Source organism: Balaenoptera physalus, assembly GCF_965194825.1.
Source record: "Balaenoptera physalus genome assembly, chromosome: 6".
NCBI lineage: Eukaryota > Metazoa > Chordata > Mammalia > Artiodactyla > Balaenopteridae > Balaenoptera > Balaenoptera physalus.
In genome coordinates, this window is record NC_138885.1 from 106,580,807 (window position 1) to 106,604,100 (window position 23,294).

Genomic DNA, 23,294 nt, shown 5'->3' on the forward strand with positions numbered 1-23,294 from the left:
AACCCAGGCAAGGATGCCAAGGAGTACAAACTCACACGGGGTGGGGGTGGGGAGAGGCCTTCTAGACACACGGGGGCTCCCCTTCGCCGCCCGAACAGCGCCCTCTTCTCCCGGAGTGGGAGAAAGGGCCGCGGGGGACGGGGCTCGGGCTGCCCAGAGCGGGGAGGAGGCGGGGGGCGAGTGAAGGGGAGCTCTTCGCAGCACGGTGGATACAATACGGAGTAACTCGTCCCCCGGTCCCTCCCACCCCTTAACTAGCCGAGGCCCAGGCTGGAGGGAGAAGTATTTTCTTATTAGCCAACTAGATATATACAGTGCCCAAGAAATTCTTCCTTAGCTTTGGGAAATGGCTGTCTGCTGGTTTTTGAGTGACCAAGTAAGGGGTGTGTGTGTGTGTGTGTGTGTGTGTGTGTGCACGCGCTCTCTCTCTGTCTCTCTCTCGCATGTGTGTGTTGGGGTGGGCGTCAGTGTAGGGTGGCCAGTGATGGGTGGTGACTGGAAATAAAAAGAAAGAAAAGAAAAACTGAATTTCCCCCCTAAAAATCTGGGGAAGGGGATTTAATGTAGTGTTTGTGTTGCTGGTGGAGTGACTGTCTTTGGTCATAGGGTGAAGAAGTGGCCACTTTCCTTCAGTTACGCTGTTAGCCCAGGGAAGCTGTGTGTGTGTGTGTGTTGTGGGTACTTGCTCGAAGGGACATTCATAGCAGCACTGTAGGCAGCAGTGCGTTACAGAGACTGGCACTGTGGAGGAAAGCTAGGTCTGAAAACCTTGCCTGGAGGCCTGAAGTGTCCTGGTGCGGGGTTGTCAGAGGGAAGGTAGGCAGAGTGGAGTCATCCTTCCCCTCCAGGTTCTTTGAAAGGGGTATTTCCATTGGGCAGGGCCACATCCCTGGAGGGAATGGGTGACAGACCAGAGGGACCCCCCCGTTATGAGGGACACTGGTGCCAGCGGGCACAGCCCAGGAATCGGAGCTGATGTCACCACAGGACTTGCTGATCCCTACCAGGAACACTGTAATCCCTTTTGGAACCTCATGTGATCTATGGGGACCCTAAGGACCCTTCTTTCCTAAGTAAAACGAAAGAAAGCTAAAGTCTTCAAAGAATGAAGGTGGGGACTTTCGTTTTCTCCTGCACTTGGCATGGGTGAGTTGTAGACTTCAGAGCCAGGTCAGAGAGAGCTGAGCGCTGTTGCTGCCCCATGTGGGGGAACTTGCGGTGGGACTGTTCCCCCTTTACGTTTCTCTTCGTCCCTCTGGAAGTGCTCTAACTTCCCTTTGGAGAAGGGGCTGCATTTCATGAAGTTTGCCACTAGACTGCACCCTCATCTATGATAAGAATTCCTTCTGTAGGGCTGCTTTGAAGAAAATATTTCTCTTGCCAGTTTGGTTCAGAAGCATCTCGCTCTGTGCTGTTAACACCCCCAGATCCTGATCTGTCTTCCCACTTATCTACTTGCCGAAAGGCACGTTTTAAAGTCAAGGCAAAAGTTTAAAGTTGTGCTCTTGTTCGTATTGCCAGAGGGACTTTAGGTGTTGGCTGAGAGAGGGAGGAGGAACTGTGTGTAATGATAAAAAAAACCAAACAAACAAGCAAGGCTCATTAACATTGCTTCTCCTCTGTGTCTGGGGGCTCGGTAAGGTAGGGGCAAAATTAATATTCAAAACTCTGGTTGGAATATTTGAAGAGTGAGGGAGATCACGTATTATTTTCCCCTTTGTGTCAAGTTCGGACAGTGTGGCGTGTGTGTTCCGGCCCCTGCTCCTATTTCTGCACCGACTCCGCAGCAGAGCCGGCTCGGGCACAGTGGTAGCATTTCAGATGAATGGGGAGATTGTGGTACTCCTTCCAGAGAAACATGAGTTGCCTAGTTCCAGCCACCCTCTATTCTGAGAGAGACGGCCTCAGTGACACGTCTTTTTGTCTAGCCGACTTCCAGTGGCTGGAAAATAAAATGTGTGAAGACGGGTAAAAGGGAGAGGGGGGTGATTCATACAGAAGACGAAAAGGGTAGAGAGAAAGGAAGCCAGAGCTGGTCCATGGGGTCTGGCGGCAGGGAGCCAGCGAGAAGGGTACTCTGTAAGTCTGTAGACATTAAGTGACCGTCTGTATTTCCACTTAGGGACGGGCTTATGTCATGAGGGGTTGAGTGTTGGCTGATGGGACAGAAGCTGCTGTCCAAGGGACCCTCAGGTAGGCTCCCTGGGAGGGCTTAAGAAAGAAAGAACGCTCAGTAGCCTGGGATTGTCTATGGTAATTTGGTCTAAAGATGGGCTCCTGGCTGGATGGGTTTGCCCCTAAGAGCCCATAATTAACGTCTGACAGCAGAGTGGGAAGGTCTGTTCCAGGACGTTGGATTATGCAGGATGCCTAGGAGCCTTTCTTTATTCCATTTCCCGCTCCCCTCTGTTCTGAAGCCCTAGATCTGTTCACAATCACCTTTAGAAGATTGCTTCCGGAAAAAAAGTAGTTTGCATCAGTGAATTTAGTTTGGGGGATGGGGGGTGGCTCATTTATGCCTGCCAGATTCAAACGTCAGAGGCCGGGGTCCCTTCCCTCTTTCTCTGCCACAAGTTTCCCAACTCTGCTTCCTAACTCTGGCATATTCCAGCTTTGATGCCTTTCAACCACATCTTTCTTGGAGAAGTAAGAAGTTAAATATCATCCACTTGTGTCCAGTTCCCCAGAGATCGCCCTTTTCCATTCCTTTAAAAGATTAACTGCATGTTTCAAGAAATGCAACCCAGTAAAAGATTTGTGCTTTTATATGGACAACTTTTCCAAGGGTACATAGCATTTGTGTTTTATAAAGCGTGAGTCCTTTCCTCTGGTCATTTTCCATGAGTTTCTAAGTGGCTTTTGAGGCCAGGATGGTGCCTGATGTGAGAAAGCGAGGCTTTTAATGAGACATAAGATATCATGGATTCCTCATGGAGAGGAAGAATGTCAGCTAAGGGTCTTGCCTTCATTCACTCCTATGAATTGCTGTCCCCACTGTCCTAGACAGATTTGCCTAAACTGTTCCCCACAGTGAGTTATTATTCCATTATAAAGCCCTTTTGAGATTGACCAGTCCCTTTCCCAAAGGAAAATACCCTTTCACATTGAGCATTCTAATGCTACCATCTCACCCTGGTCCAAATCTAAGGTACGGTGACCCTTAAGAAATAAAGTACCCAATCGCTCAGGTCCCCCCGCCAAGATTAGGGAAATCCAGTAAGATTGAGGTCTGTGCAGAAGAGCCTTTTAAGGGAGCTTTGTTGTAGTGACGCGGCTGAAGGCTAGGTGGCAGAATAGATACATCATTTAAAACACGCCTCCTTTAGAGAAGGGAAAAGAAGCTGACACTGGTGAAAGTCTGACAATGGGGGTGGGGGGACGGACGGCCACTTCGACGCCCACTGGGTGCACTGTGCACCGTCCCGGCCTTGGCACTGCCCTTTGCTGTGACAGCACCAATCCAGCTGGAGGTGGGAGACCCTCCAAGTGCCCCCTGCGGCTATATGCAGGATCTTTTCCCTAGGAGCCTAGGAAGGGCCAGGTCAGAACTTGATTACTTGGGGTTCATCAAAGGATGCCCTAAAGCTCCTCTGGTGAATAATTAGAATATGGTCTTCAGCCAAAGTGCATAAAAATGTCCTTCTTTTTTTTACATTTTAAAATGTTAATTATGGTATATTTCAAACATTAAGAGCAGAAGATAATGCAACAGATCTCTTCTACCCAGCACACACATTTAGCACACTAAGATTTCGCCATCTTGTTTGAGGTTTTGTTAAAAAGAAATACAATGTTACAGAGAAAAGCTCACCTCCTGCTGCAGCCCATGCCTGTCTTCCCGCTGCAGAGGTAGCCATCCTCCTGAAATAGCTTTGTATCCTTTCTGCACAATGTTTTTCTAGGCTTTTTAGGAAGTTTCTTATAGAACAGAGTTAGAACGATTTTGAGGGTGAACCTATGTGCCCCTTTAGAGCTCATTTTGTAGCAGGGCTTGCTCTGGTGGCCATTTAGCGTATAAATAGACCCAAGGCTGACTTTTGAAGGAGTTGGAGCCAACTACAGCTCAGAATGATTTATGTTTCTATGTGAGCAATATATAAATTGATAGTTTTAAGAATTCATGTTTAGGAGGCTTCTGGAGCCATTCCAGAAATATATGGCAGAATAGGGAGGGCTCCATGAATACGGTTTCTGGTTGGAGGCCTCCTGTCTTTTGGGGTCATGGGACCTCTTATGTTCTGACAACAGGCAGGCCCAGGGCTGTGTTTGAGTTCTGGAAAAAAATGAGATTAACCAGGAAAAGTGATCTGTTGTGAGTCAGAAGACAGTGTGGATAGATCCAAATCTAGGAGGGATAGCGATGGACCAGGTAGGGAAGCTGCAATCACATGGGATAGGAGGAAAGAGAAAGCGTTACCTGCTTGAAGCAGGTTTGATGTAATGCATTTGAGTCATGAAAAGGCCAAATAAGATCATAGTGTGCAGTTGGAATAGGTTTCAGCACAGTGCAAGAGGGAAAAGCAGTAAGAGCTAGCTTACCACCATTAGCTCATAGGACACATTTATGTGAATTAGAAAAAGATGCCCCTCCCCAAGATACCTTACTTCTATTTGTCAGAAAATTGTTATAACATACAGATTTTATTAGAAAAAAGAAGCTGTACTACCCCTTCCAGGAAACCGTCACAATGAGTGTATATATCTGTGATGTCTGCTGTGTGGTTTGTGCCACTTAGATGGGGCTCTTGTCATGCAGTGCACAATGTGCACAGCTGTATGTGGTGGCCCTGTTTGGAAGAGTTGAGCCTGGTTTCCAAACCATCAGGAAGCACTGCATTTCTGCTAGTGTGGGAAGGATCGGTCCAGTGACATGGCTTGATCCATTACCGGGGTTGAAGGATGGGCGTGAATCCCTTCAAGGCAGCTGACTCTGGCCGTGTTCTCAGCTGGGCCAATCTACACCTTTGTTCCATTACTTAGAGAAACCATGCTTTTCCATGTCCCCATGGCTTTGCACAAAATGTCTGTTCTTTTTTTTTTTTAAAAAATAATCAATTAATTAATTTTTGGCTGCGTTGGGTCTTCGTTGCTGCATGCAGGTTTTCTCTAGTTATGGTGAGCAGGGGCTACTCTTCGTCGTGGTGCGCGGGCTTCTCACTGCAGTGGCTTCTCTTGTTGCGGATCATGGGCTCTACGTGCGTGGGCTTCAGTAGTTGTGGCATGTGGGCTCAGGAGTTGTGGTACGTGGGCTCAGTAGTTGTGGTGCATGGACTTAGCTGCTCCACGGCATGTGGGATCTTCCCGGACCAGGGATTGAACCCATGTCGCCTTCATTGGCAGGCAGATTCTTAACCACTGCGCCACCAGGGAAGTCCCCAAACTGTCTATTCTGACAAGAATGCCTTCCCCCTCTGTGCCGACTGGTGAAATCTCAGTCATCATTAAAGACCCGGATGAAATCACACCTCATTTGGAAGGTTTCCCTGACTCCCATGTGTAATTTCCTAAGGGCATCTAGCTGAGTAGCACCATTTATCCCATGAGGTCCTCTGTGTCCTCATCAGTAAAATGGAGGAATAATATTGCTCATCCCCTAGGGTTGTTGTGAGCCTTGAATGAGACAGTCTATGTGAACCTCACTAGTGCTTAATTAATATTACCTGTTGTAGCCCTATCTTCCCATTAGACTGAATGTCTTGAAGGACCTGAGGTCTTACTCATCTTGACATCTTTTGAATAATTTATAAATAAATTTATTTATTTATTTTATTTTTGGCTGTGCAAGGTCTTCATTGCTGCATGTGGGCTTTCTCTAGTTGCGGTGAGTGGGGGCTACTCTTTGTTGCGGTGCATGGGCTTCTCATTGTGGTGGCTTCTTGTTGCGGAGCACGGGCTCTACGCACGCGGGCTTCAGTAGTTGTGGCGCACGGGCTTAGTGGCTCTGCGGCATGTGGGATCTTCTTGGACCAGGGATTGAACCCGTATCCCCTGCATTAGCAGGTGGATTCTTTTTTTTTTTTTTTTTTTAATATATTGTATTTGTGTTAACATGTGATGGGTTTTAAGTTGTTGTTGTTGTTTTTTAAAAAATTTATTTATTTATTTATGGCTGTGTTGGGTCTTCGTTTCTGTGCGAGGGCTTTCTCTCGTTGTGGCAAGCGGGGGCCGCTCTTCACCGCGGTGCGCAGGCCTCTCACTATTGAGGCCTCCCTTGTTGCAAAGCACAGGCTCCAGACGCGCAGGCTCAATAATTGTGGCTCACGGGCCCAGTTGCTCCACGGCATGTGGGATCTTCCCAGACCAGGGCTCGAACCCATGTCCCCTGCATAGGCAGGTAGATTCTCAACCACTGCACCACCAGGGAAGCCCCGGCAGGCGGATTCTTAACCACTGCACCACCAGGGAAGTCCCTCATCTTGATATCTTATTTCCGCTTTTCCTTCTTCCTTCCCTACCTCTTAGCCATAAGCCCCTAGTACAGTTCCTAGCACAGAGGGCACTGAATAAATTATTTTTGAATGAAAAACTTTTACCACCCCCTAATTATTCCAACATCTTCCTAAACAATGAGTTTTATCTCTTCATCATTCTGATTGTTTTACTATCCATGTTGATGTGCTTCTACTTTATACCTTTGTATTCTAGTCTGGTCAACCCTTTGTGTCTCAAGTGTGAGTAATTTATGAACTCTTTAAAAATTACAGTAAATTCCAGTATACTCCTATTGTTGGACTTAAAATATGTTAATTGTAGTGTAACCTAAACATGTACAAACATATAAAGGTATAAGCTCCATACGCTTATCTCACTGTAAAATCCAACAAATATGTAAGTAAACTCAGTCAAAACTACAAACCCAACAAAACCCAAAATGACAACATTAATTTAGTGTGTTATTTGATGTTTGGTTGATGTTTTGCTGGAAATAAATCACTACTCACGTTGTGATTATGGTTTAACTGTTACCGTGCAGGGTTTTTGAGCTTGGCATACACAGGCTTGTTGTCCTATTTGATGATTTAATTCTCCCACTATTTTTTTTTTTTAAGCTATAGTGGAGTCATGGCCTATATAGTGGTTAAAGTCAGCTTGACGTACAAAAACTGAGGATAATCAAAATTACCCATGAAAACCCCTTAAGTCACTTGAAAAACAAAACAGTACTGCAAAACCTTCACTTTTATAACATAGCATCAGGACACCCAGGCTTCACTCAGCTCTTATGCATTGTCTCAGGATCAAATCCACATCTGCTTTTTAGCTCATTAGCAAATGACAATCACAATGAAATTACATGACTCCTATACCTTTGAAAATGGAAAATGTCTACTAGTGCTGGATGCAAGGCTGAGGTAAGGAACTTACACAACTGGGCGATGAGCTTTGGAGAAAAACAAATTAAAAACAACAACATGAACAACCTGTACTATTATGGCTGGTCTGAGTGTGTGTGTGTGTGGTATATATTGGAGGTCGCACACAGAGAGGGCCTGAAGTCAGGGGGGTTGACTACCAGTTTGTTGGTAAATGAGTCACTACATACAGCATAAACATCACGACTCACTAGGTCATTCTGCTTGTATAGCCTTAGAACAGGTAAAGGCACCAATTCGACCACCAAACATGAAGTGGAGGCATCTTAACTGTAAGCCAACCAAAGAGACAACACGTGTTTGGAGCAAGGATTGAAAGGCCAAGTGGAGAGAGAGGTGGGATTTACCGAATTAGGGTAGATTGGGTGTGGAGGGCAGGTTTCCCTGAGCCCCAAGCTTTGAATACTTCTGTCCTTTTACATTAAAGCAGCTCAACCTTGGGCAAGTTACTTAACCTTACTCTGGTTCCATTTATTCTGTAAAATGGGCTATGGTACCTACCCGTGTTTGTTGTGAGGGTTACATGAGATAACCTATGTAAATCGCTTAGCGCAGCACCTATTACATTGTGTATTAATTTGCTAGGGCTGCTGTAACAAAGTACCATGAACCGAGAGGCTTAAACAACAGAAATTTCATGTCTCAAGTTTGGAGAGGCTAGAAGTCTGAGATCAAGGTGTTGGCAGGGCCATGCTATCTGGAAAACTCTAGGGAAAGATCTGTTCCAAGCCCCTCTCTTAGCTTCTGGGAGTTCCTCAGTTTATGGCAGCATAACTCTGATCTTCACATGCTGTTTCCCTGAGTGTGTGTCTGTGTTCAAAATTTCCCTTTTTATAAGGATACAAGTCATAGTGGATTAGGGGCCCATTCTACTCCAGTATGACCTCATCTTAACTAATTATGTCTGCAGAGACCCTACTTCCAAATAAGGGCACATGCTGGGGGTGAGGACTTCAACATGTGAATTTTGTGGGGACACAATTCCATATACAACACATAGTAAACACTCCAGTGGTAGTTATTATTATTCACGATGCCTTCTTCAATCAACTTTCCATGGTGTAGTTTTATAGTCAGAATTTTCAGATCTTCATTTTTATTCTCATTGTCTTTCCTGGCCTGTTTATGTCTAGAAAGTGCCCCAAGAGCAGGCGATTGGGCTGTTGTGTTCACCATCGTGTTGCCGGGTGCCTAGAACAGTGATGGGCGCATAGCAGACACTCAGTGAAGGTTTGTGGATAAATGCATAAAGTCTGTTTCTTTCCCATTTTTTTCTTCTTTTGATTTCTCAGTTAGCCCAGCCTCTCTCTCTAGTTATCTTTTCTCAATTGCCAAAGTATTAAAGGCAAAGGAAATGAAACCAAACAAATTTTAATTTCCTTTTTGTTGATAGTTATTAAATCCTCCCTAATCACTTGCTCTCTGCAGCCAGTTAGAAATCCAGCCAGATGGCAAAGGGCAGTTGGGGTGCTGGTGGGGGAGGGGTGCAGGTGCCTGTGTTGGAGCCGGCGAGAGTCCACTCGGAGCATTTCCTGGGACTTGATGTTGGCCAGGACTAAGGCTTGGGAATGAAGGGGACCCAACTCTACCCTGAGACTCTGGGAATGAGCCAGTGAGGTCAATATTGGCTCTAGAGGTTGAAAGTCAATGTCTACACCAGGAGCCACAGGCCAGAAAGGTACAGGGGCTTTACTTGGTCTTCAGAAAGATGCATGCTCCCTTTGTCTGGTGCAATGACTCTCTGGTCCACAAACCACCAGCACAGGCCCCAAAGATGTGACCACCCATGTCAGATGGTTCCCTGGTCTGAAAACCAGGAGTTCTATAAATCTTGAACTCAGTCAGGAGCTGGTGTGTGAAGTACGGGGAGACAATGCTCTGTATTCTAGAGACCCAGAGGTGAGTTGTCATGGGCTAAAAAGAAGTGACTGAAAACTAAAAACACACTAATAATTTACTGATTGACTGGCACCATCTATGGGTATACGTATCTATCCATCTACTTAGCTATTTTCTCTCAGCTGTAGAACAGATGTCAAAAATGTACATAGCCCTGGTAAGTCACAGGATGCAGGCTGGGTGGGGACTGGGGAGAAACATGGGTTCAAGAGGGGCTGTTACAATTCACTTTCAGACTATTGTTACCATTTGGGACTATGAAAACAGCATTGCCCCACCCTACTCTGACCTTTTTTTTTTTTCCCCAAAGATTTAATTGGATATTTAACTTTATTACAAAACCCTTTTTATTTTTATTGTGGAGACTCTCAGGCATACATAAAAGTAGACAGAATAGTATAACAAATCCCCACCAGTCCATCCTTCAGCCGGAAACAACCATTATTCTGTGGCCATCCTGCCCCTTATACACAGCTCCCTTCACTTCGTCCATTTCCATTGACTGAATTTTAAAACATATGGAAAACATAACTCTTCAGCTTCAGGTTCACAATTATGTTTCTGGAGCCTCTTTCTTTTTTTTTTTTTTTAATAAATTTATTTATTTATTTATTTTTGGCTGCATTGGGTCTTCGTTGCTGCACACGGGCTTTCTCTAGTTGCGGCGAGCAGGGGCTACTCTTCGTTGCGGTGCGCAGGCTTCCAATTGTGGTGGCTTCTCTTTGTTGTGGAGCACGGGCTCTAGGCATGCAGGCTTCAGTAGTTGTGGCGCGTGGGCTCAGTAGTTGTGGCTCGCGAGCTCTAGAGCTCAGGCTCAGTAGTGTGGCGCACAGGCTTAGTTGCTCCGCGACACATGGGATCTTCCTGGACCCATGTCCCCTGCACTGGCAGGAGGATTCTTAACCACTGCACCACCAGGGAAGTCCTGGAGCTTCTTTCTTCTTGCACCCTGAAAATTCACCCAAACATTTCCAAATAATAAGTAGGGAGATAGATGATTTCCTTCTATATTATAGAGGAAGAAACTGACGCCCAATAAAGGAATGTCTGAGGAAAGTGGGTCAGTGGAGGATAAATGACTTTGAGGTTCCAGAGTTTGGACATCTGAGAGGATGGTGGGGGAAGCAGATGATCTGGGCAGAGGAAGCACTGAATAAAGGTGGAGAATGAGGTGGAGAGGGTACATCCAGTGAAGCTGCCCTGAGCACAGAGAAGACAGCAGGTCTGGAAAGAGCAGAGCTGGTGAGAGAGACCTGGGGGTCATCCACAAACATGTGGCAGTATCAACATGAATGCCCAGAGGGGAATGCACTGGGCAGAGAAGAGCACCTCGTTCTGAGCTTAGGAGGAGAACTCAAGTTATTGCCAGGAACCCAGTTATTACTGTTTCCCGGGAAGGCAGAGAGGTGGTGCTGGGAGGGAGCAGTGATGGAGGGCACCTGTTTAACTTGAACTTGGTGAAGGAAATCAAGAACTGGTCATCGTGTGAAGGTGGGAGGAGATTGGGACATGTGGAGAGACATGAGCATTTGAAACAGCTGGGATGGGCTGGGTGGGAGAGAGGACTCCTGGGAAACTCATAGGAGGAAGTGACTGCCTGCTTACCCAGAAGGGAAACCTCTCTACCCACACCAAAAGTTATCTTTTCCAGGAGAGAAAGAGAGAGAGAGAGAGAGAGAGAGAGAGAGAGAGAGAGAGGGAACCTCTGCTGGTTTGAGTTTAGAACTTCAGGGAACATCTAGAGCCTCTTTTAAAAGCCACATCATTAGGTCTGGCCCACCCAGGATAATCTACCTTTTGATTGACTCAAAGTCAACTGCAAATTAATTGAATCTGCAAAGTCTCTTCACCTTTGCCATATAAGGTAACATAATCACAGGAGTTGATATTCTATCACCATGTTCTAGTGGTTAAAAGCAAGTTACATGTCCCACCAACATTCAAGGGAAAGGGCTTATAGAAGAGTGTGGGTCATTGGGGGTCATTTTAGAATACTGCCTACCCCAGTGCTTGACAGGTCAATGTCATTTTTGTCCTCAGGTTCCCCACCAGTACAATAATAGGACTCTGAGTCCTTGGAGCAGTGCTAAGTCTCGTGTATAGATCTAATTGTCAAGAGAGAATGGACTTAAGAGAGGAAGAAATATTAGGTTGTTTTCAAGCTTCTCAAGTTCTGTAGTGTTTCAAAAAAGTCAGAGGAGGATACCAGCATATGACCTCAAGTCAAAAGACGTTTAACGAGAGCACTTTAGCACCAGGCACTGTCTTTCACTTTGTGTTACCAGGGACACAAAAATGAGTGTGTGGGACTTCCCTGGTGGTCCAGTGGGTAAGACTCTGTGCTCCCAATGCAGGGGGCCCAGGTTCAATCCCTGGTCGGGGAACTAGATCCCACATGCACGCTGCAACTAAAAGATCCCGTGTGCCTCAATGAAGATCCTACATGCCGCATCTAAGACCTGGCACAGCCAAAATAAACATATAAACAAATAAAAATCTTTAAAAAAAAAATGAGTGTGTTTCTTGATTGCAGAAATCTTTACAGTTTTCTATGAGATCAGACACATATATTGAATACAAAGTAGCCTAAAGGAAATATCTTATGAGATGTAGGCAGCCAGCCTGGGAGCCATAAGACCCATACTCAGGGGTATCCCTATAATACACACACCTTGATAGATGTCCTATGGCTTCTGGTCACTTAAGTACCTCCTTTTATTTCTGATTGCCATAGGGAGCATGACCAACTCCAGGGAAGAACATACAGACTCTGTTATTGCCAGGTTGTGCTTCAGCATTGGCTGACATCTGGTCAACCCCACAATAATAAAGCTGCACAGCCCCTCAGTGCAAAAGAGGATGACAGCCCCGGTGAAAAATTGGATTTTCCAGTTCTACCTTCCAGGGGTTATTCAAAGTGTCAGGGATATGAGAGGAAGGGAAGACCTTCAAGAAAACTGACGAGGAGTGTTTGGGCTGGGAGTGGAATCTGCTCCCTTCCTGCATCTGGCCCATCTCACCCCCAAGTCTTTGAAGTGTGTTACCTGGACAGTGAGCTAAGCCATGCTTGGCAGGAGGGGGAGGGAGGCTGTGTGGTCTGGCAAAGAGCAGAGCAAGGGGCAGAGGGATGGAGCTTGGATCTGCGGCTACCTCACACCACCTCTCATGCCAGGCATTTCACCATTCAGCCCAGCTGGAAAATGAGGAAAAGACCCAAGTCGGGATTTCACTGAGAAATCCAGATGCCTTTCACAAGAATAAACAAGGCAGTGTTTCTCCCTCTCTGGTCTCTGTTTCTCTGTTTCTGTGTGAGTGTGTGATTGTGTCTATTTCTGGGTCTTTAGGTCTGTGTGTGTGTGTGTGTGTGTGTGTGTGTGTGTGTGTGTGTGTGTGTGCTTTAGCTGTGATCATTCCTCTCTGTTCCCTGTCCTCTTACTTTCTCTGTGGACCAGCTTCAGGATGTGATTTTGGGCTCCACTTCTGTCACTGTCTTCAAGTATGACTGGGCCGAGCCACAGTGCCCCTCACCCCCCTACGCCGCTCTTTAGCTTACTTTCTGGCTCAAGTGAGGTCTGCGTTTCTGCTGCGTCTTCTGAGCGGCGTGTCTCGGCAAGCCTCTGCCCCTCATCTTGACAATGGAAATGTTGAGGATCGGGATAGTAGAAAAAGCTCTTGACCTGGCAAAGGCCTTGCAGGGCCATGGTTCTGTCTGTTGCTGGAGCAACGGCAGGGATTTTTTTTTTTTTAATAGGCACTTCTGGTACAGGGACAAAGAAAAACAAAAACAAAAAAAATCACTCCTTTAAAGTGAATACTTTTCTATGGCCTTGGATTTCATTTTCTCTGCCCCCCACCCCTGCCCAGAGTCCTCAGATGGGCCAGACTTCTTCCACATTTCTACCATTTCATCCTTCCCATTTACTCAGGAAAAGCAAATCCATTTTTCCTTCCTCTGGCCTTCCTCCCTTCTCATTCTTCTTCATTTAAGGTGCTTTTTGGAGTAGATTGCCTTTTACTGGGTGCATTTAATTTGACTCCATTTAGAGAGGGAGAACCTTGTTTGGTGGCTGCTGCATCTGAAAACATACTGGTTAGGAGTCATACAGACCTGAGTTGAAGCATTTAGCTGAGTGACCCTGGTGAGTTACCCTTCTGTAACTCTGCTTTAGTTTTCCTAACCTATAAAATGGAAATAAGCCCACTGTGCAGGATGGGAATACTAAACAGGAAAACAGATGTAAAATTCTTAGCACTCTGTCCACTAAATGGATGGGCTTCGACCTTCATACTCATTGCGGGTAGTGGACACACAGTAGTGCACACATCTTTTAAAGATGCCTTCCCTTCTCAATGTATTCCTCTCTCCCTTTTTATTAGGCTTAATGACGTTTGCCCTGCCCCTGCTCATAGCCAAGCTCAGTGCCTTGAACCCTCTCTACCAATCAGAGTGATTGGCTCCAGGGAAGACACCTGACCCTGTCACGGCTCACCCATGGGTGAGGCTGGGCCAGTTAGAGTCTCCCTTTCATAAATGTGAATGAAAAGCACAGAAGGAAGGACCAGTTGGTGGTGGTCATGGGAGCTGAGAAGTCTTAGGAGACTGAGGTAATAGGACAACAAGATGAATGAACACATACTCAGCAGCAAATGGCCCTGATTCACAAAGGCTTTTGGCTTTCTTGTTCCACAGTCTTATGATTGTCCTCACAATCCCATGACATTCCTTCTACCCTTTCAACAACCACTTTCTTCCCTTGACTAGTTGGAGAGGGTTTCGGCTTTTTGCAACCAAAAAAGCTTTTTTAAAATTTTTTATTTATTTTTATTTTTTTTAACATCTTTATTGGAGTATAATTGCTTTACAATGTTGTGTTAGTTTCTGCTGTATAACAAAGTGAATCAGCTATACATATACATATATCCCCATATCCCCTCCCTCTTGTGTCTCCCTCCCAGCCTCCCTATCCCACCCCTCTAGGTGGTCACAAAGCACCCAGCTGATCTCCCTGTGCTATGCGGCTGCTTCCCACTAGCTATCAGTTTTACATTTGGTAGTGTATATATGTCCCCAAAGAGCTTTTATTAAAACATCTTCATGGATTTTCTGATTTGTGGTGGTGCTGGGCTGTCACGGCAGTCCTCTTCTTCTCCAACCTTGAAGACTGTTCGGATTGTGTGTCTTTATGGAGTGTTGACTCTACAAGAGTTTGTGTGATAAGAGTTCATCATCCTATCAATTTTCATACATAGAAAACTTTCACTCTTAGGAAACTCTTGATGTGCTAAACATTGGTCTTTTGCTGAAGTTTGGACTCTTCTTTCATAATTCTTTTTTTTCCCTCTGGGATCCTTGTAGTGCTACCTATTTTCCTCCAAATTATTTGGGTTCCAGGACACTGGAGATCTTTTTTACTGCATCCAAAAGAGTTGGAGTTTCTCAGCAGAGAGATACTGGAGATACAGAATCTGTTTTGAAAGTCTTAAACCATATATTACCCTTGAAAGATGCTTGCTATTTCAGATCTTGATGCTGTGCCTCTGAGAATTCATCATATATTCACAGACAGCATTTCTTTGCTCCTCCTGACAATACCTGGCTGGTTAAGTGAACCCATTCTACCAACCTGGACGTAGAAGCTCAGAGGAAGTCTGGTTGACAGTAAGGGTCTTTGAAGCACATCAGCTTTGGAAACCTGGGTAGAATACCTCCTTTCCCACTATCCCAGGCTCACTGCCAAACTTTCAGCTACAATCCTGAGCCTTGGGCAGAGCTCATTTTAGGGGGAATCAAAAACATGAGGGATTCTGTCTACATGTGCCCAATAAGGGAGACTTATCTCCGACAGAGATGTTTCAAGGAACCCTACCAGGGACTTGGGAGATCTTTGCTTTTATCCACTTGGAGAGAGCTCACCAACTTGGAGGATACACAGCTTTCCAGGGAATGAGCAGGGAAGGGACTTAGAAATGTCCCGAGACTCTGTCTCCATGGCCGTGGTAGTCTCATGGAGCACGGGGTTGGGGGACATGCATAACAGGCACAAAGCACACCTCTAGTCCTTTAACACCAGATCTGCTAAGACAGCACCATCGCTGTCATGGATGTCTCTGGGACGTTACCTTAGAAACCAGCTAAGCTGCTTCTTTGATTTTCTCTAGTACCTGGTAATTAAACTCTTCATATGAGCTAATACTTTCAGCCTTTTCTTAGTCCAAACCAGCACTGTCGTGGAGGGAAAAATTAGAATGAGTGAGCTAATAACCTTTTGGGATACCAAAGGTCTTTGACGTTTGGTGAGTTTGTACACCCCTACCCCCCAACCTTTAATTACTGACCAGATTCCTGAGTGAGATCAGGAGTAAGGCAAATGGGTGAAGGGCTTGAGAATAGCCTGCTTCTCTCTAGATCCTCAGCCCTAGTTATTTTCAGATGACTCTCTGAAAATTCACAATGGATCAAGGTTCATGTTCATGGTAGAGTGTCTATGTGGGGCTAGGTGAGAGTACTTCTGTGGGGCATCTAGCGGTAGATGCCTTAGGGTTAGGGATGTCAGACAGAGTATAGAACGGCCAGTTAAATTAGAATTTAACTAACAGTGAATACATTCAGTGTAAGTATATTCCATGCAATATTTGAGACATACTTAAAATTTATCTCTTGTTTATCTGAAGTTCAAATTTAACTGGGTGCCCTATATTGTTATATTTATCTGACAACTCTGCCTGGGGTGAGCACAGTCCCTGGTGACTCCAAGTTTGTGAGAAGGTAATATGTGCATATGTTTGCATGTAGGAGGCATGGGTACCAAAGCAAATAGGAACGGTGTATGTGTAAAAGTGTGTCTGTATCTTAGGAGGAAACAATATCTGGGTCAGAGATATTGATTCCAAAACTATTATTTTTTTAATTTTATAATTAATTTATTTTTATTTTTGACTGTGTTGGGTCTTCGTTTCTGTGCGAGGGCTTTCTCTAGTTGCGGCAAGCGGGGGCCACTCTTCATTGCGGTGCGTGGGCCTCTCACTATCGCGGCCTCTCTTGTTGTGGAGCACAGGCTCCAGACGCGCCAGCTCAGTAGTTGTGGCTCACGGGCCTAGTTGCTTCGCGGCATGTGGGCTCTTCCCAGACCAGGGCTCGAACCCGTGTCCCCTGCATTGGCAGGCAGATTCTCAACCACTGCGCCACCAGGGAAGCCCCCAAAATTATTTTTTATTTCCAAACATTTCCCAAGTCCTTGGAGATCCTTGGAGAATTCCAAAGGCCCTCCTAAAATTTGAGTGATTGATCTTCCTAAATTAAATAACCCCATTAAGTCATTTGGAAGAATGAGCTAGCTAAAATTCTAAGAGTATAATGTAGAACTTTCCCCCTTCTTTTTATTATTAGTTTTTTAAATCATTATTTAGGATTGTTCTCATTACACTCCTCTTTCTTCTCTTTGATGACGACTGAGGAGATAAAATATGAAGACAGAAGCTGTAGGAGTTTAGGCATGGTTGGGGAAAAATAAATCGACTCTTAGAGGTTCCTGCGCAAGAGAGAGGGGCATCCAGAGAGGGCTTTGTGGGTGCGGGGAGAACAGGCTCTGGGCTGGGACTCAGGGAAATCTGGCAGCGGATGAATCAGTCCCCGGCAGGTCTAGGAATGGAAGACTCTACACAGCTGGCTCCTGGCGGTGCAAAGGGAGTGGCAAGTGAGGGTTTTTAGCCCCAGGCTAAATCCTGGAGGAGGAGGGGAGGGACAGGCAGCTTTACAGGTTGCAACAAACTCCAAAGCCTTGCCCAGAGCTCTCTGGTTGCCCTGGAAGGGAGGTGTAAGCTCAACTGCCAGTCCTGGGTGTCTGGATCTTTCTGTTCAAGGCAGATTTGCCACTACTTGATGCTAGTTGTCAGAGGACTTGACCAGGGTTAAACAGTGTTAAGGGCAGGGCAGGGGTGGGAGGCAGGCTGGTCCTAAATTTCCAGCTCTGGCAAGCTCTCCCTGCTTGCCTGGGTAGGACGCACACTTTCGAACCAAGTGTTCCTGTGACATCCAGGTGAGCTCCTCTCCTTCTTGGCGACCTTCTCTGGGGATACACTGGTCCCAGGTCTGATACCTGGGAGCACACACACACCTTGTCTCCGTGAGCGGCCATCGGCCAATTAGGAGGATGTTCAGCCTCGCTGGTATCTCATTCTCCAGATCCAGACAATACTCCTGGCTGCAGATCCTGGAAAAGTTGGGTTTGATCAAGCTGGAGACTCAGCCTGTTAGCACAAGCGGGGAGTCAGGATTCCCGCCGGCTTGCCTGTGCCTCCACGTTCCTGGCCAACGCGTGCACCAGCCCGTTCTCTGCAGACACTGCCAAAGCATTTCCCTTCTGTGCCGCATCTTTGATTCCCATTTAGCTGAGGGTCACAGACAAACTGATATATCCCTTTGGCCTCAATTTCCTCGTCTGTAAAGTGGGTGGCATTTCATCCATTCTTCAGCTTCAAACTAGCACATTCCCTCCTTAAGCTTATGATGCTATAGATTAGATATGGAGTTAGAATCTCTCTCTCTGTTTTTTTTTTTTGATTTTATTATTTTATTTATTTGTTTATTTATTTATTTTTGGCTGTGTTGGGTCTTCGTTGCTGCATGCGGGCTCTCTCTAGTTGTGGCGAGCGGGGGCTACTCTTCGTTGCGGTGTGTGGGCTTCTCATTGCGGTGGCTTCTCTTGTTGTGGAGCACAGGCTCTAGGTGCGCGGGCTTCAGTAGTTGTGGAGCACGGGCTTAGTTGCTCTGCAGCATGTGGGATCTTCCTGGACCAGGGCTCGGACCCGTGTTCCCTGCATTGGCAGGTGGATTCTAAACCACTGCACCACCAGGGAAGTCCCTCTCTTTTTTAGAACTATTGTTAGATCTTTATTTTATATATATATATATATTTTCAAACACTTGCTAAACTGTCTTTTTATTTTTTTTTAAATTTTTTTATTTTTGGCTACATTGGGTCTTTGTTGCTGTGCATGGGCTTTGTCTAGTTGCCGCGAGCAGGGGCTACTCTTCGTTGCGGTGCGCGGGCTGCTCATTGCGGTGGCTTCTCTTGTTGCGGAGCACGGGCTCTAGGCATGTGGGCTTTAGTAGTTGTGGCACGTGGGCTCAGTAGTTGTGGCTCGTGGGCTCTAGAGCGCAGGCTCAGTAGTTGTGGCACATGGGCTTAGTTGCTCCGCGGCATGTGGGATCTTCCTGGACCAGGGCTTGAACCCGTGTCCCCTGCATTGGCAGGCAGATTCTTAACCACTGTGCCACCAGGGAAGCCCAGATCTTTATTTTAAATACATTTTTTCTCTTTTCTTTTTTTTAAAAATTGAAGTATAGTTGATGTACAATACTATGTAAGTTAGAGGTGTACAACGTAGTGATTCACAATTTTTAAAGCTTATACTCCATTTATAGTTTTAGAAAATATTGGCTATATTCCCTGTGTTGTACAATATATCCTTGTAGCTTATTTTGTACATAATAATTTGTACCTCTTAATTCCCTACCCCTATTCTGCCCCTTCCCCTTTCCCTCTCCCCACTGGTAACCACTAGTTTGTTCTCTATATCTGTGAGTTTGCTTCTCTTTTCTTATATTCACTAGTTTGTTGTGTTTTTTAGATTCCACATATAAGTGATATTATATGGTATTTGTCTTTTTCTGACATATTTCAATAAGCATAATACCCTCCAAGTCCATCCATATTGTTGCAAATGGCAAAATTTCATTGTTTTTTATGGCTGAGTAGTATTCCATTATATATATATATATATATATGTATATCTATATACCACATCTTCTTTATCCAGTCATCTGTTGATGGACACTTAGGTTGCTTCCATGGAGTTATAATCTCTTTGTAAAGCCCCTAGAGGTTGGTTGCCTCTAACATTTCCACTTTCTTAACTTTAGAGATTCATGAAGATCTTGAGATACAATCCTTGGGAATGTCAAGGATTTACTGTACATCACAATATTGATAGTGTGTTATCTCTGGTTGTTGGGATAATGGATGATCTCAAGTGTCTTCTTTGTACCTTTTTTGTGAGTATGCATTACTTGTACAAGGAGAAATTATTACCTTTAAATCCTGTCTTGAGAAGGAGAAGGCCAGGCTGTTTGCTAACCTTTTTCTGGAAGATGCTGACGGGGAAGCAGTGATTTTGTGTAGACGCTGGGATCTGATTCTGTGACCTCTGGAAGTTCCTTCCAACACCTGAGTCTGTGCTCAGTGGGCCCAGCCAGCTCCTACCTACCTGCAGGAACCTGTTGCCAGGAATCAGAGACAGAGGAAGCGAGGGAGAAAGAATGGAGAAGGGAGATGAGGAGGAGAAAGAGAGGAGAGTAAAAAGAGAAAACTGCACTGTCACGGAAAGCTCAAAACTTCCCTTTCAACCTTTCCCTTGTAATTAGTTGGTGCAGCTGGAGGGGAAGAGCTCTCGGTGAGTTAGAACTTGTTGGGCCCCAGTCCTCAGGACGTTTAAGACTTGCTCAAGTGTTTGGGGAGAGCTTAATTCTCAGATGGCTCCTCCTCCTTCTCTGTCTATCTTTTTATTTTAATTCCCTGCCTGGAGGGGGTTTGTGAAGGGTTGGAAACTTTCTAGTGTCCTGGCCAAGAAGCCTTTTCCTCAGGGCTGGCCTGGAGATGCTGGCAAGAACTTGGCTGAAGCAGGTTTCTCTCCACAGTGATTTGCGGGCTGACTTTGCAAAGGTCTTGAGGGGGAGCAGTGGAGGAGGAGGGAGGGTGGCCAGGGTCCAAGAGGGGCAAGTGCAGTCTGCCTCTTTTAAGGACCCTTGTGATAGCATCATTGGGTCCTCTCAGATAAGCCAGGACAATCTCCCCATCTCAAGATTATTGGCTTCCATCTATAAAATCCCTTTTGCCATATAAGGGAATGTATTCACAGGATGCAGGGATAAGGACATGGACATCCCTGGGGGGGTGGGGCATTATTCAGTCTACCGCACGGGTGGTTTGTGCTTCTAGAACAGTCCTCCTACCTGCCTGTGCATTATACCAGTAAACAAAACTCCCACTTACCAAACACGGACTCTGAGCTTGGAGCTGGACCGAAAGCTCTGTGAGGAGCACCTTGCTAGCTCCTCATAACCCTTTCTGATGCTGGTGCTATTATTTTTATTCTCATTTTATAGTGATGAAACTAAAGCCTGAGATTTCAGTGACTTGCACGAGGTCACACAGGGAGTAAGTCAAGGACCTGAGATTTGAACTCAGGTCTGTTTGGTTCCAAGATCATTCTCGTCCACATCCCACTCTCCTGGGTATGGTAGCCAGCCCCCTAAGAAAGCCCCCATTGGTCCTTGATCATTCCCATATGTAGACACCTCCGACACTGTACCGGGGTGAAAGAGACCACCATGAAAGTGAGAGTGTCTGTCTTCTGAGGTTAGGGCATCAAAGTCATTGTAGCCATGCTCTCTCTTGTACACTCGAGCTGGGGAACTAGACGTCATGCCACGAGTGATCTCAAGCAGCCCCGTGAGGAGGTCCATAGGGTGAGTAACTGAGGCCCCCCGCCACCAGCCTGCACCAAGTTGGCCGCCACATGCCTGAGCCACCTTGGAAGTGGAACCCCCAGCCCCTATCAGGCCCTCAGATGACTGCAGCCCCAGCTGACATCTTTTTTTTTTTTTTTTTTAAATAACAGCTCCTGTTTATTTTTAAATTTTTATTTATTTATTTATTTATGGCTGTGTTGGGTCTTTGTTTCTGTGCGAGGGCTTTCTCTAGTTGCGGCAAGCTGGGGCCACTCTTCATCGCGGTGCACGGGCCTCTCACTATCGCGGCCTCTCTTGTTGTGGAGCACAGGCTCCAGACGCGCAGGCTCAGCAATTGTGGCTCACGGGCCTAGTCACTCTGCGGCATGTGGGATCTTCCCAGACCAGGGCTCGAACCCGTGTCCGCTGCATTGGCAGACAGATTCTCAACCACTGCGCCACCAGGGAAGCCCCCAGCTGACATCTTGACTGCAACTTCATGAGAGACCCAGAGTTCAAACCTCCCAGCTAGGATACTCTCAGAAACTATGAGAAAATAAACTTTTTTTTTAGCCACTACTTCTTGAAGAAATTTGTTACACAGCTATTTATGACTAATACAAGGCCCAAGTTCTAGAAAGGTGGGCAGGTTTTGCTCTGAGCTCTAGCTATGCAAAGGAGGTGCTGGTCAGACCTTGACCCTCTGAAGCCTGTGTTCCATTCCAGCTGGTTAGCACCTAGCCCTGGAGTGAAGAACCCAACAATTTCAGGATATTCCCCATTCCTGAGCCACTTCCCAAAAAGAGCAGAAAGAGTGTTCATCTATTATCCTACTGCTCTAAAACCCCCCATGGCTCCCTAATGCCCATAAATGGTTCTCTCAAGCTTAAACTCCTTAGTCCGGCATTTCGCCTCCCCATCTCCCTTATATCACAGCCCTTCTGGTCTCATTTTTCACTGATCCTCAGGCTGCCCCTTCAGGCCTGGTTGGATCAAGGTGTTCACTGCTACAATCTCTTCTTGGTTACTGGCTTGTACTGCTCTCCCCGCATCAGTTGCAAAGGAAAGAACAAATCCAGACTGAGGATCTGTGAGGTACTAGGAGCCAATGAGGGATGCTTTTTATGTGCAGTGTCTCTGTTTGCACAACAAGCCATTTTTACAGAGAAGGAAACTGAGGTGAAATGAACTGCCTAAAGTCCCAGGGGAAGTAAGTGATGGAATCAGTACTGACAGAGTCAGGCCCACTCAGCCCTGTGGCTGTAAGTTCAGTGTTTTTCCACTATACAGTATTGCATCTGACTCACATTTCTATGGAATTTTACAGTTTATAAAGCCCCTGCCTATGATAATCTTTATTGAGTTCCACAAAAACCCAGGGTGATAGAGAGAGCAGAAGCTGCTCACCCCATTTAACAGATGATAAACTTCACAGGAGGAAGAGGATTTGTCCTCATGGGGACAAATATCAGAGCTGTGATTCCAATTTAATCTCTGTCTCCAGACCCATTGCTCTTTCCTCTGCCTTCCCTTTCTGCCTTTCCCTAAACCTACCAGAGATTTTTGCGTATCATTGATACTCAATGCATATTTGTTGGCTGATTGATTAACTTTGTAATGTATTCTTTAGTCAATGGTGCAAAAAGGGGTCTGGTGTCTGGAGAATCATCTGTGATGACTGAGACTGACTTTAAAACAAGAACTTAAAAAGCTCTGGCAGAAAGGTATGAGGGCAGATTCCAGAAGAAGCTTTATGATGGAAAGGCTGAGAGTAGTTACACAATGTTGAACAAAGGAAGTGTGGGATTAATTCTGCTGGGGAATCTCTAAGAATGACCCATCCTTGCCTGGGTCTAAGAAAGTACTGTTTATTTTTAGGGGCAGGGGGATGGACAAAATGAGCCATGGAGGGTCCAGATAGTCCAGCATCCATGAATCTGGTGTGGATGTCATTGTCATCTGAGTCACTGAACCAGAGCGAAGAGGAGGAAGATGGTGTCAAGTTCTTTGTTGGGGACTTCTCATCCTCTGAGCTGTTCTACAAAGAGACTCTTTGAGGACAACTCATACAGGATCAGGTTCCGTGGGCTTGTGAGGACTCACAGGTTGTCCCACCCATGCAGAGTCCTTAGATATCCTGAGATTCTCCAGTGGGCACTCAGTGAGTATCTGCTGAATGATTGCATGCATGTCACATAAATGGATAAATGGATAGCTGTGGCTTTCTCCTGTCTCTCCAGGGTTCTCACAATGTTTCACCCTGTCCTGGACACCCATTCTGGTTCCAACTGTTCTTCCTCTGGCTTCCTTCTGCCCTCTAACCACACTCTAACCAAACCCAGTGGACTCTTGTCTTGCCTTCTGTGGACATAATCCAGGACTGGTCACCCCCAGCCTGTAATCATCAGGACCTGTTTTTTTTTTTTTTTTTTTTTTTTTTTTTAATAGCAGGGTCGTCTTTCTTTCTTTGCTTATCTTTTCTTTTTTTATAATATTTATTTATTTATTTTGGC

The 23,294-nt window shown here is 45.8% G+C and overlaps 2 long non-coding RNA genes across 3 annotated transcripts in view; both read left to right on the forward strand.

Moving 5' to 3' along the window:
• Positions 1-23,294, forward strand: part of LOC309663489 — a 368,186-nt gene that overhangs the window by 132,676 nt on the left and 212,216 nt on the right. The gene's annotated exons all lie outside the window — the stretch shown is intronic.
• LOC309663488 overlaps positions 1-23,294 on the forward strand; it is a 50,620-nt gene that overhangs the window by 422 nt on the left and 26,904 nt on the right. The window contains exon 2 of one of the 2 annotated variants that reach the window (XR_014265311.1): positions 8,507-8,603. The exons of the other annotated variant lie outside the window; for it this stretch is intronic. This is a non-coding gene — a long non-coding RNA (uncharacterized lncRNA). The remainder of the gene's footprint in view (positions 1-8,506; positions 8,604-23,294) is intronic. 2 annotated transcript variants of the gene reach the window in all.